Source organism: Corvus cornix, chromosome 11 (genome assembly GCF_000738735.6).
Source record: "Corvus cornix cornix isolate S_Up_H32 chromosome 11, ASM73873v5, whole genome shotgun sequence".
Classification (NCBI taxonomy): Eukaryota; Metazoa; Chordata; class Aves; order Passeriformes; family Corvidae; genus Corvus; species Corvus cornix.
The window spans coordinates 13,888,714-13,904,109 of NC_046341.1; positions in this window are offsets into that span (position 1 = coordinate 13,888,714).

Below are 15,396 nucleotides of genomic sequence, written 5' to 3' on the forward strand. Positions count from 1 at the left end.
CAAGAGCTGTATCATCTCATTGCCTGTCTCCTTCAAGTTAAAGGAGATCTAGAATTTATAGGGTGCTGGTAAACACACTTTAGAGATTTGAAGCAGACACAGGAAGAATGCGACACTTGCCAAAGTCCACATAAGGGCAGAAAGATATGAACAATCATTATCTGTGCAACTCAGCTGAATAAAACTCCTCAAAAGTGTGCAGTGAGAAAAGACAGGGCTGCAAAGTCAGCTTGCTGCAGACCTTTCTGCCCCAGCTTTCCCAGCTGACGTAGCAGTGACTGACAGCACCATAGAAAATAACACATCACAGATTTTTGGGTCAAGCTGCTTTCCTCCTATAGAATATGGCCTCCGATTTAGAAGAGGCAGAAAACACATACACTAGGAGGTAATTGTAACTTTTATCCATAGATATCTCAGACTTGGATGATGCAATCCTATGAGTAGCTTTCAGTACATTGGATTTTTGTTAACCTCTGCTAAAACAAAAGCCCTCTACTAAACAATTGATCTTGCTGATCCCCTGAAACACTCACTTCAAGAAGTTTGAATTCTGAAACACCAATATTTATACAAAGAAAAATTGCCTTTTAGCATATAAAATTGTCAAGACAATAGAGATTTATTAAGCATTAATCAATTTCTAAATGCATTAGATTTATAGTCTGAAGCTATTCCTATAATAACCAACATAAATTTTGGTTAGAGAAACAGCTCTTGTTTTGTGCTGCCATAGAGTCTTAAAAGGATACAGACACAAACCACTGATGCACCTTCTGCACTAGTTTTTACATAGAAAGTTAGAGAGGATGATTGGCCCTTTTTCAATAATTTTTATTTCAGTTGTTCAGCTATGAGATCAGCAGGACACTTCCAGCGCTAATGAATGTAGTGCTGTGTTGAGTACATGTCACTGGGATAGCTCAGAGAAAAAACCAAAAAGCCTGGAACACCAAGGGAATCCTGTTCAATCAGAAAGATGTATTAGCCTTGGAGTCTTCCAGGACATTATCTCAGAACCAACTCCCAGACAAAGGTCAGAAAAGAAGTAATGAGGCTGCCCTAGAACTGTGTTGAACAAGGAAGACTGCAAGACTGTAATTTAGACAATGTTAAATCAAACAGTACAGTCTTATAGAAATGTTTTTTAAATTTTGAAACATAATTGGAACCACAAATTCAGGGTTTTTTTCAAATAATTATTCTCTGCAAATACTCATAAATCCTCATGCATTTGTCCAAATTTACCAAAGGACAAATCATCACTGCTGGTTTAAGATCTATTAAAGGCAGTTTTGATTATAATGACATGAGACATGTAAGTATACATTTGTACAGGTGCACATCAAAGCTGCTGAAACACAGCCCTAATTAAACTCCTTGACTGCAAAACTACTATGTGTACTCCACCTCTATGCTCTGCTCCAATTCTCAGTGCTCTGTGATCCATTTTAGCTACCAGTTTACTTTCTTTGGTGTTCCCTGGGGCTTACAGAGAGGATGAAAGGAACATGCTCCTTTCTTCCAGTGTTTACACTGGTTCATGACTGCAGAATAAAGAAATCTGTAAATGTATGTTTTTGGAGAATCGAAGGCCACGCCAGCTACAATTCATCCACTGTTATATGATCTATTGTGCTAGCATTTTTAAGGATAACAAAAAATTTAATCCCTGCACTAAATAATGACAGTACAATAAAGTAAGGGATATTACTGGAGTCTTTAAGTCAACTAAAACATGACTTTTTACAGAATATTTTTAACTGAAACTAATACTAATATAGCATTGCCCTAAATTCTGGCCTCAGGTACAAGGACTAACAAACAATGAAACCAAAGATCCCCAGCCTAATAAATAACAGCAAGTGCAACAGCAGAGAAACATGTCCTGATTCATCACTGTCAAAGCACATGTGAAAACTGAGAAGCTCCTTAAAAATTTTAAGAATTGGTCAATATTCATAAGGAATGCAATAGTTTAGCTGTGGAACTTGAGACAAACAGATAAGTACATCAAGCATGTCTGACTGACAGCACTGATAGAGTCAAAATTAAAATACTCACCAATGTAAGTGGATTGTAAAGTATATGACAACTTCAATTTCAAATTGTAATTAAACCCTCAAATTATATCTTTCTGAAATCAGCCTTTAAGGATAGGCATTTTTCAGGAATTTTTTCATTTATGAGCATCATGTCAAACTGGCCATAGGAACAGATAAAATGGTGGGCTGATCTGGTGTACTGACAGTCTGGGGCATAAAAGCGACAGCTTCTTGGCACCAGTAGGTAGGTATGAGGCAACAGATGTTTAAAAGTTTTGTGACAATGAGGAAACAGGGATTACTCTTTACAGCTGTTATTCAAAGCTCCTGGAAATTCAGTGTGAAAAAAGTGAAGCTTGAATCAATTCTTATTAGTTGTCTCTCCTCACAAGTGACCTGCTGATATCAAGTTTAAAATGCTTTAACCAGGTCATAAAGGTGAAGTTCAGCTCTACAAAATACCAGTTTAAATTCCATGCACCGGCTGGAGTTTACACAAAATTTAAGAAGAACACAAGTCTTGTGTCAAATTCCTGCTCAGGAATCAATTTTGCCTTAACATACAAAGAAAACTACAGTGAGAGAAAGGTTATAGCATAATATTTAAAAGAAAATATGACATTCAGAAAAAAGTAAATATCATCATAATCCCTATAGTCTTCACCTCCTCACTAAGCTGAAACTGAATAGGATAGCTATCAGTTCACTCAAGAGAAGTCTGCATAATACACTTAAAACAGGTACACAATTACACTTATTTTTATACGAAATCCAGATTTTCTACACAAAGAAGTTCTAAATACAATCCCAGATCACATCCATCTTTCTTTGTTGCAAGCATAATGAAAGAAAAAAATGGAAAAAATATTCTAGAACAATCTTCCTCCCAACACACCCCTCCAGAAACACCAAGCCAGTAGAATTTCAGATGCTGGAAATGACTGTAAGATTTCAGACATTTTTTCATTGCTCAGACTGACAACATGAAATGAAGGCAAAGAATCAACCAGCTAATGAGCTACTTTAAATTACATTGAGTTTTGACTGCTAATACAGGTGTGCACCAAACCAGCTGAAGGCTCTTCACTAATGCACATAAAATTCAGCAGTCCAATATAGCAATAAGAGCCAAAGGGCCGGAGGAGGAGTTAGTGGCCAGGCCAGTACCTTTCTCATACTTAATATAGAAATGCAAAATAGCTCAGTCCTCCCTTCCCCATTATTATGTCCAGCAAAATTTTAATCTGAACAGTGTTAGTATAAATTTATATCAGCTGTATACACCTAGAGAGTATAAATTATTAGATTTATTTGTACTGGAAGGAAAATTGGAGTATATTGAGACAGAACAAATACACACAATGTAAATCTTGCTATTACTATCCATGGTGATATTGGGTCAGAGCGGAGAATGAAGTAAATCTGGTTGTTCTGAAAAACAAGTTATTTACTACTTGGGTAGAAGTGTTTGGAATCTTGCCGCATAAATCTAAGGAGCTTATATTGTTCGGAAAAGCAGCAGACACCAAAATCCTAATTTACTTTTAAAAAAGCAGTCTGGTTTGATTTCTCTTCTCTTTAGGACACCACAACCCTTTGAGAAAGGTGTTTACTACAAATTTAGAAACTCCTTAATCTTCATTTCCATGTAAAGTACTCTAAAGCCCACATTGCCACCCTCTGCTTTGAACAGTTGGCTAATTCATAGTTCCTTACCAAGGTTCTCATACAGTTTGCCTCACATGTGATAGTCCAGTGTAGTTACCCAACATTCAGTTCAGCTGAGTAATTTCATGTCTGTTCAGCACAGATACAGAACTAAGAAAAGGCACTGCTGGCCAACTAGCAGGGGGACAAAACCAAAAAAACGTATATAGGCACTCTGAGCATGCTCTTTAACTTTGCAAGACTACATGCACGCATTATAGAATATAAAAAAGATTCTCAAAGCTCATGTAATTATTTCTGGTTTATACCCAATACTTGTCTCTCAGAATTAATGCAGCATATTCCCTTTCCAAAGGATGTCTAAACCATTTTGTAAGGGATGACTCCCTCCTCTATTGATCTCCTCTAGCCATATCACACTTCTTTTGATACAGCTCTGCAAGTAGTAGGAGGAAACTATTATTTGATTTAGCTCACGCTGCTGTGGTGTCGGCAGGCTCTGTGCCCTCTGTCAGCTCAGAACCAGTACTGAACTCTCCTGCTCCCACTGTTAGGCAGTGCTTGGCTCTCCCCCTTTGTCACAGGGCATTAGCCAAGATGCTTCCTGTCAGGAGCACTGAGCTGTTATTGCCCACATGTTCCCTCACTTGACAGGAACAGGCAACGCTGAAGGTAAAGTGTTTGTGAGCTGGAGCAATGCTAGAGGGCAGCTGGGTTCATTACTCATTTCTCCAGCTGGAAACAGAGAGAATTGTTCTGAAACCTTACCCCACCAGGGCACCTCAGCTCCGAGACTATCAATATACTCAGCCTAAGTCAGCTGCTCACTTAATTGTCAGCATGTCAAAACCAGGTACTGTAATTTCATTACCTGAGCCAAATCAGCTTGTTTGATTAACTGTGATTGTTCCCGGGTTTAGCCAATAGAATTGAATGAATTAAAGACCCCAAGGTTTCAGATTTTTTTCCCCTATATAAACCAAATTGTTTTAAAGCTTAATAAGGCAACAACCTCTTGGCAACACACAGACTGTTTTCCCATATGCAGTTCAAAAAAGCTCTTCTCCACTGTTCAGTGAATGCAGTTAGGGAGCAAGTCTGCACCACTACTACACTAGTTCTATGCTGGAATATCGAAGTAAAATCCACAAATCTTAGCTTCATTTTTATATAGGTTATAAATGATGAAAGAGCAAATCTGAGCCTCTTAAAAGGATGTATTTTTAAAAGTCTGTCCTGAAACCTGAAATCCCTTGAAATTATACTGGAGGTGATGCTAACCTACTTACCTAGAAATAAAAATTTTCACAGCAAATCACTATTACATATATATATATATATTATATAGTGAACTATATATGCATAACTCACTCAGGATGCTACCTTAAACATATGCTGACATTAATAGCCAGAAATAAGCAAGATGGTTTCTGCAGGGTGTTTTAAAATATTATTGATATTGTTACTATGTCCCTTTTTTAAAATGCACACACACAAAAAACACACCCTAGAATTTAACAATCTGCATCACCCTGTTTTGTCCTTAGACTTTTACTTTACAATTTCTGGTTTCTGCCATCCGGTGATTTGGCAGCAGACTGTTTTATCTCTGTTAAATGACAGACTATATTCCTACAACCAAGAATACTACAGAAAAAGCTTCTCTCGGTGTCTTCTATACTTTAAATAATGAAGTTTCCCCTTTCAGCTTGTAATCAGAAGCCCCAGGATTATTTCCAAATGTGTGTTTCTTGGATACCAGGCAAAGGCTTCCTGTCTACCATTTAGTTCTTTAGTTTCATTTTCTGAGTCAAGCTGAAGGCTCCAAAAAATATTCATTCACAGTTTACAGACTTAAAAAGAGGAAAAGGTTGTCTTCACTAGCTCTTAGCAATCAGTAGGAAAATAGAAAATTTAATTTTGACTGTTTAATTTCAAGATTATTTTCTGATTAACTATTTCGTTAAAAATCACTGAAGTAACATTAAAAAGGGCAAGGAGATACAGGCCTTGTCATAACCTGGATACCTAGGAAATAATCTCTAAACTTCTTAGAAGAGTGAGTTTTTCCTCTTTTTTCCTCAAAAGTGAAAGATCAGGAAGTGAAAAATTCCCTTAACGAAGCTAGATGTCTACTGGAACACAACATGGGGTGTTACAATTCCTAGCTATGATCATGAGACACTCACGAGAGGTGGTTGCACTTCCCATGAAATGAAACAGAAAAGCAGCTTTGGCTGCCACTCTCCATGATACAGCACTTCCCTGCACTGCCCTGTTACTGCAAGATCTATTGCAAACATAAGTCATCCTCTGCTTTCAGTTTGTCTGCCTTTTACAAATCTTCCCCCTTCCCCCCCCCCCCTTCTGCTGTTACCTACAGTTTTCCTTTCTTTTTGAAAGTATGACCTTATTCTTCTCACTGCTGTTTCTGTTACCAAACCCAAACTGGAAGCACTGGGTTGTATTCAAATTGGTTTCCCCCATAATAGAATATAACCAACTGCCAGAGCTATCTGACCGGGCAATATGGACCAGATTTTGCTGAAAATGACAGTTTGTTAAATTTACAGAAGTCCCATTAGCAAAATTATTCCAAATTTACTGTCAGTTTAGTAGATTGTGTTTCTAAGCATCTATTTTCAAGTTACTATGGAAACAATTCCTGATACTGCTGTCCTAGCCGAACATTTAGGATGAGCAATTCTAATGTAAAATGTTTAGTGTGTCAAAGTGAAGTTGGGGGGGGGGGGGAAGGGGGTGGCCTTAAGCAGGTTTTTAGGTGTGGGCACGGTAGAGGCAGGCTCAGGTGGGACCGGAGTCATTTCCCGTGCAAGAGCTCCCTCGAGCGGCGAGAGCGGCGGGCCGGGGGCTCCGGAGTGAGCAGGGGACACACGGGCTCAGCTCCCCGGCTGCCCACGAAAAATCATTCCTTTAATGATAGGAGACAATTAAGAAGGAAAAATAACACCCAGAAGATAAGGAAGTTCATAACCTTAAGGTAATTGAATTCAACTCCGGTCAGCTGCATCCCCAACTGTCACAACGCACAGAGTATATTTTTTTTTAAAAAATCACCAGCCACATTATTTAGATTTGGAAAACTGCCACAATTTAAATACTTTTCTCCCTTTCATTTTTTTTTCTTCAAGATTTGCTGATAAAAATGAGAAAGACACAAGAATGTTCTTTGAACTGCATGCTTCAGCTTTTATCAGAAATCAAGTACGTGCATTTCATCTTACTTGACGGGGACTAATTTCTTTCCAGATAGAAACAAGATTTCAAAGTTCAAGTTTATCTGAAGATACCCAAGATGAACCACTGTGACTGGTCTTCTCCTAGTGTGCCTGCTTCTCTGACGATCAAGGCAGAAGAGGAAGACTTCAGCAAGGCAGCATGGCCACCCTACACTGCTTTCAGCAGTACATTCCCACAGCACTAGGAATATTCACAATCTTTATCACAGAGCCAGTCTGCCTCTGCTGCACTGCCACATGGAAAATTTCTGAGACGCAGGAAAAACGCAAATAAGCAGCAAGAGAAACGAGTTTAAGCCCTTTACCACCGACTTTTCCTAGAGGGAGCCGCTAGCATGTAACACAGCACAAAGCACACCCTGATGACAGCAGTCGTTTGCAACATGATCTTAAAGAACTGTTCCCAGCTTTAATCAGAGATGGTCGAAAGCATTCCATCCAGGGAGAGCTCTGGCCTTGAGAAAAGCCTAGGTTTCTCAAGCCTCAGACCTCTAGCTGAGAAGCATTTTGTCAGTGACTGCCGCCTCCAGTTCAACAGAGCTCAGCCACAACCCTGCTGCAGGAACTTCCCTGGCCACAGCTGTGTGCAGGACACCGGCAGGGAGGTGGATGTAGACTTGAAGGGGGTTGCAGTGGGTATCAACTTGCACAGACAAAGTGGAACTAAGCATAGCTGTAGTTTCTCTTGGCATTTCTTTCACAGGCAGCAGATGCCAAGTTCCTTCATTCCTTACAGAGATGAAAGAAGGAAAAAAAAAAGGAAGAAATCTCCAATACTTGTCTGATAAGCTAACTTGCATGTCCAACATAATACAGACTATTTCAATGACATTTAAAAGGTGGGAAAATTGCACACAAAAAAAAGCCAGATTCCCTTCACAGTCTTCTTTTGTCTGGACACTTCCTGTTTCCTGATTAATTTGCAAATCAGATTTTAGCTGGAGATGCTGCATTTATCTCATGAAAGGGGTAACTACTGTGATCTATTAGAAGCATTAACCACAATGCATCACTGGGGCAATTTCTTTAGAATAACACCTTAATATCACAAATAGTCTTAGCTGAGAATGAAGCAGTCTGGCCTTTATTTTGGGGGAAGTTTTATCAGATGATCTTAAAACTCCCAATCTTCTATGCGAATCCTGTGACCAAATCAGGAGAGCCATCTTTGAGGACTGTGAGTATTACTGTTTCTCACAAACCCTTTCATTATTTTTTTATTCAGGCCTTTTTTCCCCACTTTGAATTAAAAAATAAAAAAGTATGTCATTAAATAACACAGGAAGAGATTCTATTTCCTCCCCTTTCCCCCTTCCCAGACTTCTCAGAAGTCAGAAATGAGTTGCAAATTCAAGAGGAGTATGATGACAAGCTAACAGTTATTTTTCACATTTTCACAGAGTACAAAGGTAGCAGATGCATGAATAAACAATTCCTGCTTTTAGTGCTAGAGAAGATCTGCAAATCAATTTTATTATTTCTCTCCCCTAAGTCACATGTTATTCCTGAAGGCTAAAAGAGGTGGCAGCTGAAAGGTAAAAATCTCACTTTCAGATACTCTGTCCACATTATTAGTTCAGGACAGATTAAAAAAATATTCAAATTTCAACTTGTTATGCAAACATGTTTCAAATTGGAAAAGATCAGACAGACATTGGGTAAAGCTCCAGACTTGCACTTATGCTGAAATCAACAGTAAATGTCAGATCAACTGGAACAAGTTGGAAGCTAAAGTTATGAAGTAACCTTTAGAACTACAACAAATAATGCAATAGGTATTGGTGCATACTTAAACAAACTCATAAAAATCTCTATATAAGGATAGATGTGCCCTTTAGTACACAGCTCTGAAACAGCACTCTTGAACTGGTCAAGAAATACTGGTCCAACTTGTAAAAGTGTTTCATTTTGGAAAGTTCCAAATGTGACAATCCTCTGCGTTTTTTCTGAGCAGAAAGATCTGTCTTGTATATAAAACTTTTATCAGATGCACTTTCTCCAAAGTAACACATAACTCTAGACATCAATATTTTGGCTATATAAGGGAAGAGAGAAAATGCAGATATCTTCATAACTTCAAATGAAACGTTATTCTTTTTTATTTTTTGTAGTCTTTGCACTCATGAAAATAGTGAAATATTTTGTGTAAACTAATTTATCTGAGACAATGTAAACTGGAGAGAGCATGTGCAATAGAAAATGGAAATGTAGAAATCTGATATTCAGCAGTTTCTAATAAATTCCTTATGTATTTCCTAAACACTGATTATGCATTGGTCTAGGAATAATTTGACTCTTAACTATAACAAAATTACAAATATAAGCTTAAAGCATAGAGGAAAGAGTTACAATTCATCACCAGCTGTAATTCTGTAACAACTTTCAGGAATCTGTTTACCCCGTTGAAGAACAAGATTCTGTCAAAAGCTGGACTGGCTGCATTTAAGAGGGATTATGGGTAGGCTAATGAGCAGGTGCGGTTTCCTCTATAGAATAAATAAGTTATTCAGTGAATTGTTTCTACAGAATACTTTCGTTGTAGTTGATACATGTCCCAGCCCTGAAATATTATGCACCACTGCTGTCTCCTTTCTTCTCAAAAGGTAGGTTGCATAGCAGATGGACCTTTAGAGGCAGCATATTACCTCCAGAAGCCATATTACTGTTGGTTTTGGGTTTTTGCTAAAGCATTCTTAAAATAAGTAAACATTAAACTACTGCTGTTTGTCCCTAGTTACCTTCTCTAATGGTTTCTTTCATCCTGGCTTAAATCTTCATACAGTCTACCCAGCACTACCTTACTACCATTCTTCAGCCATTCCCCACACACCCTACTTTTAGAGGGCCTGGTTTACCTGTAACAGCTGCAACATACTTCAGGAAAATTTAAATACATCTAAAGGTACAGCAACAGGATCTTTACATTTATGTGACATGAAAATGTCCTTGTTACTCTTCTTTTATTGAGAACAAGCCTTCACACAAAGAACAGACACAACACAAAGTAGTAAATAAGAGAATGTTATTTTCAGAGAATGGTTCCACCCATTACAAAAAACAGGCCCTGAGAGGAGAGACTGTTAAGAGCATATAGTTCAAAAAGATGTTAACCTTTGCTGAATCCAAGTTTTAAGCACGAAAATACAAAACCTGTGTAAATCTGTTTGCATACAGAGATGATGGGTTTGCAGGTGTTTTTACCAAATGCAGCCTTTATCTTAAGAATGTCTTTTGTTCTGACTTCACACAGAGTTAAGGGCCGAAGTGCACACAACCACCAGGGCTTCAGAGTAATGCACATGAAGAGATCCTTGAGTAAGTGAACTTGAACTGTTAGTAAAGTTAAAAGATTACATGCTTACAGCTCAGGGACTTTCTGCACACTGGAAAAAAGAAAATTCTTATATAAAGCAGTGAATGCAAGTATAACACAGGTATACTACAAGCCATGGTAACTAAAACAAACAACAGCAAGGCCACTTCTTACATCTCAGCTGTTACATGCACTATTACATCCTAATCAATTGAAACACTTTTTCCAAACACAAACCTTATTAAAAACATTTTGTCTACTATTATTACAGCAGCAGTGAGATATTTACATTAGGAAAAGAAGGAAACTAGACTTTATTCAGGAACTTATATAATAGAGACTGCAACAGGTCTGGCTGATTTATTTTCAGCATTGATTTTGATATTTTTCCCTTTTCCTCCAAAATTGTATTTCAGCAAAGATGTTTTGGTTTTGCTGGGTTTTTTTATACAAATTATGGGTTTGAAATGTATAAACTTCTCACAAACATTCTCAAGTCTTAAATTAGGGTCTTTAAAAGGTATTTAGAAAAAATTACCTTAAACAAAAAGAAGTGGTTTTTTTAGAAAGTATTGATTCCTTACAGAAACTAATTTTCACACCACCTTTTTTCACTATTGACATCTGTATAACATACCTGTATCACACTTCTACTGCAATAAGCTCTGCATTCCATAAAAATCCCCCAAAGCACAGTTTTAGCACATCAGGAATAACAGACAAGCCAAACAATTACATAAGGTGAACCTGTCAAATAATAACACAAATTATGTTTAGAACAAAATAATAGTGTGTTGATGCTTATCCAGAGTTAAGACATAGCACAGATACAAATGCACAGACTGTTCTCAAACATTGCTTAGCACAAAGCTTTCAGGGAAATCAATGATATGGGTTCCAATCACCTGCAACTTAAATGGAGAAGGAAGGTACTGGCAATGTCAACTTTTCAATATGCATGCACACACTTTTAGCTTTTTATATGCATACACACTTTTTTCCTTACTCATCTAGCTCTTACTTATAGGATAAAATAACAATCCTTTTGAGCTTTCTCCTGAGCTTAGGAAAAAAGGCTTTTCATCTTGCTAAAGACCATTATAAATTCAGCCTGATAATCTAACTTAGCACTTCATAACTTCAGCTCAGACACCATATGCCAAACTCTGCTGAAACTTTCAATTTATCTTGCTCTGGCTCACAGAGGAAGGTCTGTGACCAAGAGTTTATTAGGAAGAGATAAGGCTAATAAATTTAATTGGTATATTTTTTTGATCATTCCCAACCTTGAAAAAGGTCTATACTTAACACCTAACACTGTTCATCACACAGAAATCTCTTTCAGTGAGGAAGAAATTAAATCCCTTTCTCCCCAATCCATGTTGCTCTGTGATCTCTGACTCTACACCCAAAACCTCCAAAACCTAAATCTTAATTCAAAACACTCTCTTTACAAGAAAAAAAGGATTTACCACCCACCCTTCAGATGGAAAAAATGTAGTAAAGCCCAAGTGCCTTGATAACTTGGCATTTAAAAATGCAGAACTCCTAAATTCTTCTTGCTAACTCAGAAGGAAAATCCCTTAAGCTATCTCCCTCCCCACTCCCTCTTACAGATCCCCACAGTGCAGGCTTTTTAGCTTGTTTAGCACTACCTGCTAGCATTCCCATCCTCACTGATGTCTGCTTTAATTTTGTAAGGAAAACACGCCCAGCACTCAGATAAAAGTAAGTAACTTTCTGATTTTCCCTCAGCTATGCTCAGTTGGGGTTGCAGGCAAATGACAGACCAGGGAGTCCGTTTTGGCATGAGAGTCAGTTAATGGAACAAAATGTGTGAAACTACTGATGTGACATAAAAAAATATCACTAGGAATTACAAATAACACTATGAGAGGGTGACAAAAGTTACAAATAGTGCTGTGAGAGTGGCTGGATCCCACAGGTGCTTAAGGAGGAGTTAGAGGAGAAATTGGCAGACAGAAGAGAGAATTGGAAGGGGACTGCCAGGGACCTTCCAGGGCCTAAAGTCATGCAAGGCCACCAGCCCCAGGGTAACCGTGTCAGTAATACCATATAAGGCCAGGATTATCTAAGTAACCCAAATCTGAGTGCAGATTTAGCGAAACTTGCGCCAATGGGGTACAAGTCATTAGGGGTGGATTGTTTATTTGGGAGGAGCCTGCATTGGAAAAAGAGAGGTGTAATGACAGCAAAAACCAGGGCCAGGAAATGGCAAAAGGAACAAGGTGTGCAACTCATTCCTGGTGCTGCACGGAGGTACCTGTCAGGTAGCCCTGGGTTTCATCACCACACCTGGGCAGGACAATAAACCAGACTTGTTGTTCTGACCATAACAAAAACCCGGGCCTGCTCCCCTGGTCAAGGGAATTCAGGGAGAGGCAGGCAGGGTGCTCTTCCTGATCAGTGAGGGAACAACTGGCTGGCAACCACTGGTTGTTGTGCCCTTTAGAGCTGCCCACTTCCTAACAGGCACTTCAGAGTCCTAAAATTCTCTACCAATTTCATGTCCTTTCTTTGTTCTTTACTGGCTTGCTTGCTGTTGCTGAAAAGCTCTAGAAATCAGATGGTGTGCATGATACACTCACTGCCTTATCTGATGAAAGCTGGTACCAAAAACATTTCAAAGCAATGGCCATATAGGCGCTGCCTTTTTTTTTTGCAGTATAACTGCATTCTTCAGCAGTATTTAAACAGAACACCTTTTTTAAATTTAAATTTGATTGTTTAGTGTTAAAGCAGGAGTTAGGGATGCCTGGTCATATTTTCATGTTGAGACCATGTTGAACATATAAATAATTTCATAAATAAGCCTGAACAGGGGTTATTCCATTTGTAGTAACATGAAATTGATCTCTTTCCAATTTTCCAGTGATAAACATAATCAATATTAATTTGATTTCTAACAAAGCATTGTAAAATGCTTCACTTTACAAAAGACATTAAATTTGTTTTATATAAAGAATGAAAAAATAGGTCTGAAACAATAACTGAATTTGAATAGTCCCTTTTACATAGGTGCCTATGTAAGACTAAAACAATACCTCAAAGAGCTGAGAATTGTGTAGCCTATTTAGAAACAAACAAACCTTCATATAGCAACAGCTTTTTATCATTTTGTGTGATAATAATAACATTAGAACTAAATTAAAAGTTCTTATCTGAAAGAAGAATAAAACAATTCAAAAAATGAAAAAGACATACAAAGAAAACGAAGAATGTGCAAGTGATACCAAAAGAAGCGAGGGAGGACACATTTTTGGACTCCAAGGAAAGTCTCAATTTGAACATATTTTGGAAACAATTTAAATGGTGAGATATGGCCAGCTGTGTGTCTAATGGGTTCTGTCAGTACAGCTCACAAGTCTACTGTAAAAGTAGTGTGCAGGAAGAAGAAACACCACCTTGCTCTTTATCTGCATTTGAATTTAATAAAAAGCTAATCATCCCATTTTATGATTCTTTAGCTCCACTTAAAAATAAAATGTAAATTTTCATCCCAGAGGACTTTTCTTATTATTTATTATCTAGTTTGATTGTGCAAGATATAAACCAGGCCTGTAGTAACACAGCTGTTCCGGCAGGGAAGAAGAAAATATACAAACACTGGTTCTAAAGTGCCTCCTTGGCTTGTGCTGCAGCTGATACCCCGAGCTCACCTCTCGCCCCCACAGTCCATCAATCCTGGCTCAGAGTCTGGCTGCCAACATGGCCTCAAGATGCCAAGTGGCTTCAGAAGCCACTCAGCTCCCAGGACAGGTACATCTGGGCTGAATCATACTTTTAGTGGACTTCCTCCCTGTAGACATAGATAAGAATGGCACCCCACTGGTTTGTGCAAACTCACCTTCTTAGAGCTTTAGATTTTGTTTTTTTTAAATGCAAAGAAAACATATAAATGCTATGGTATGCTAAACATTCCTTCTATGTCAAATACTGCTTGTATCAGTCCTGCTGATTCTCCTTAACACCTAAAAATGCAAATCTGACCTGCAGGGCAAGGAAGCACTCCTCCACACACTCCTAACTTTTCTTCCTATCTGACAGCCCACTAAAAAGAAAAACCTATATGACAAAAACACACAAAAAATCTTCTCTAGAAACATATTAATCTGTAAGTAAGTACCATCCAAAATAGTCCAGCCAGGTATGCATGGCAGACAGTTCTTAGAGTAGATGAATTTAGTCTTACCAAAATAAAAGATGAAGCCAAGTAAAGTAATACACAGGTAAACCAAATCATGAAGCCTTACTGGATTTAGCTACATAAATCAAACCATGAAATTCCCAAAGGCTGTACAGGCAGCCTCCAAAAACACCAAAGAAAAATACCCCTCCTTACAAGGGCTTTTCTTTCTTTCTGTGCATCTCTGAACCAGACTAATAATTACAGTCCATAGGACTGTCTTTCCAGCAGCCATTCTCTGTCCTGCCACTCTTCTTCTCCCTTCAAAACTAGTCTCCATTTTCTTTTGAAGCTCTTGACTGCTGCAACACCAGAGGCAGGTATTACCATCATCTACTGAACCAGATCACTCCAGACCATAAACACAATGATGAAATTTAGGGCCCCATAAACACCCGCCCAAGAAGCAGCAGAGATGCCACCAGCAGATGGTACTTCCCAATCCAGCCACTGTGACCACAGGCTGTGTCAAGGAACTGTGACAAGATGAAGGGTACCCCTACAGACAAAGGGGAAAGGAGCCTTCAGGCACTCAGATCTGTTCCCCTTAGGCAAGGGACATATTCAAATTTCTATGCCACAAGCCCAGCAATCTTTTCAAAGGGCCTTTTCTTGCTCTCTCTCACATGTCAGGCCAGTAATCTTTTCCCAGCAACCTCTCCTCAGGCCTCAGCCTTGCTCACCTCTTCCTCAGGGAGCACCCTCTCTGAGGCACAATCTGGGCTTACCCACAGAGAAGCCAAGAAGCTAGCTTTTGGGGGTTGCCCTTATACAGACCCCATGCCACCACCCTCAGTCACACACCTGCCACAGCTCTTAGAGCCTTCCAGCAGCCCCTGCCTAACAACGAGGTAATGACCAGGAGACTATAGCTGAGAAAGGGCTCAATAGCTGCTCTCCTAG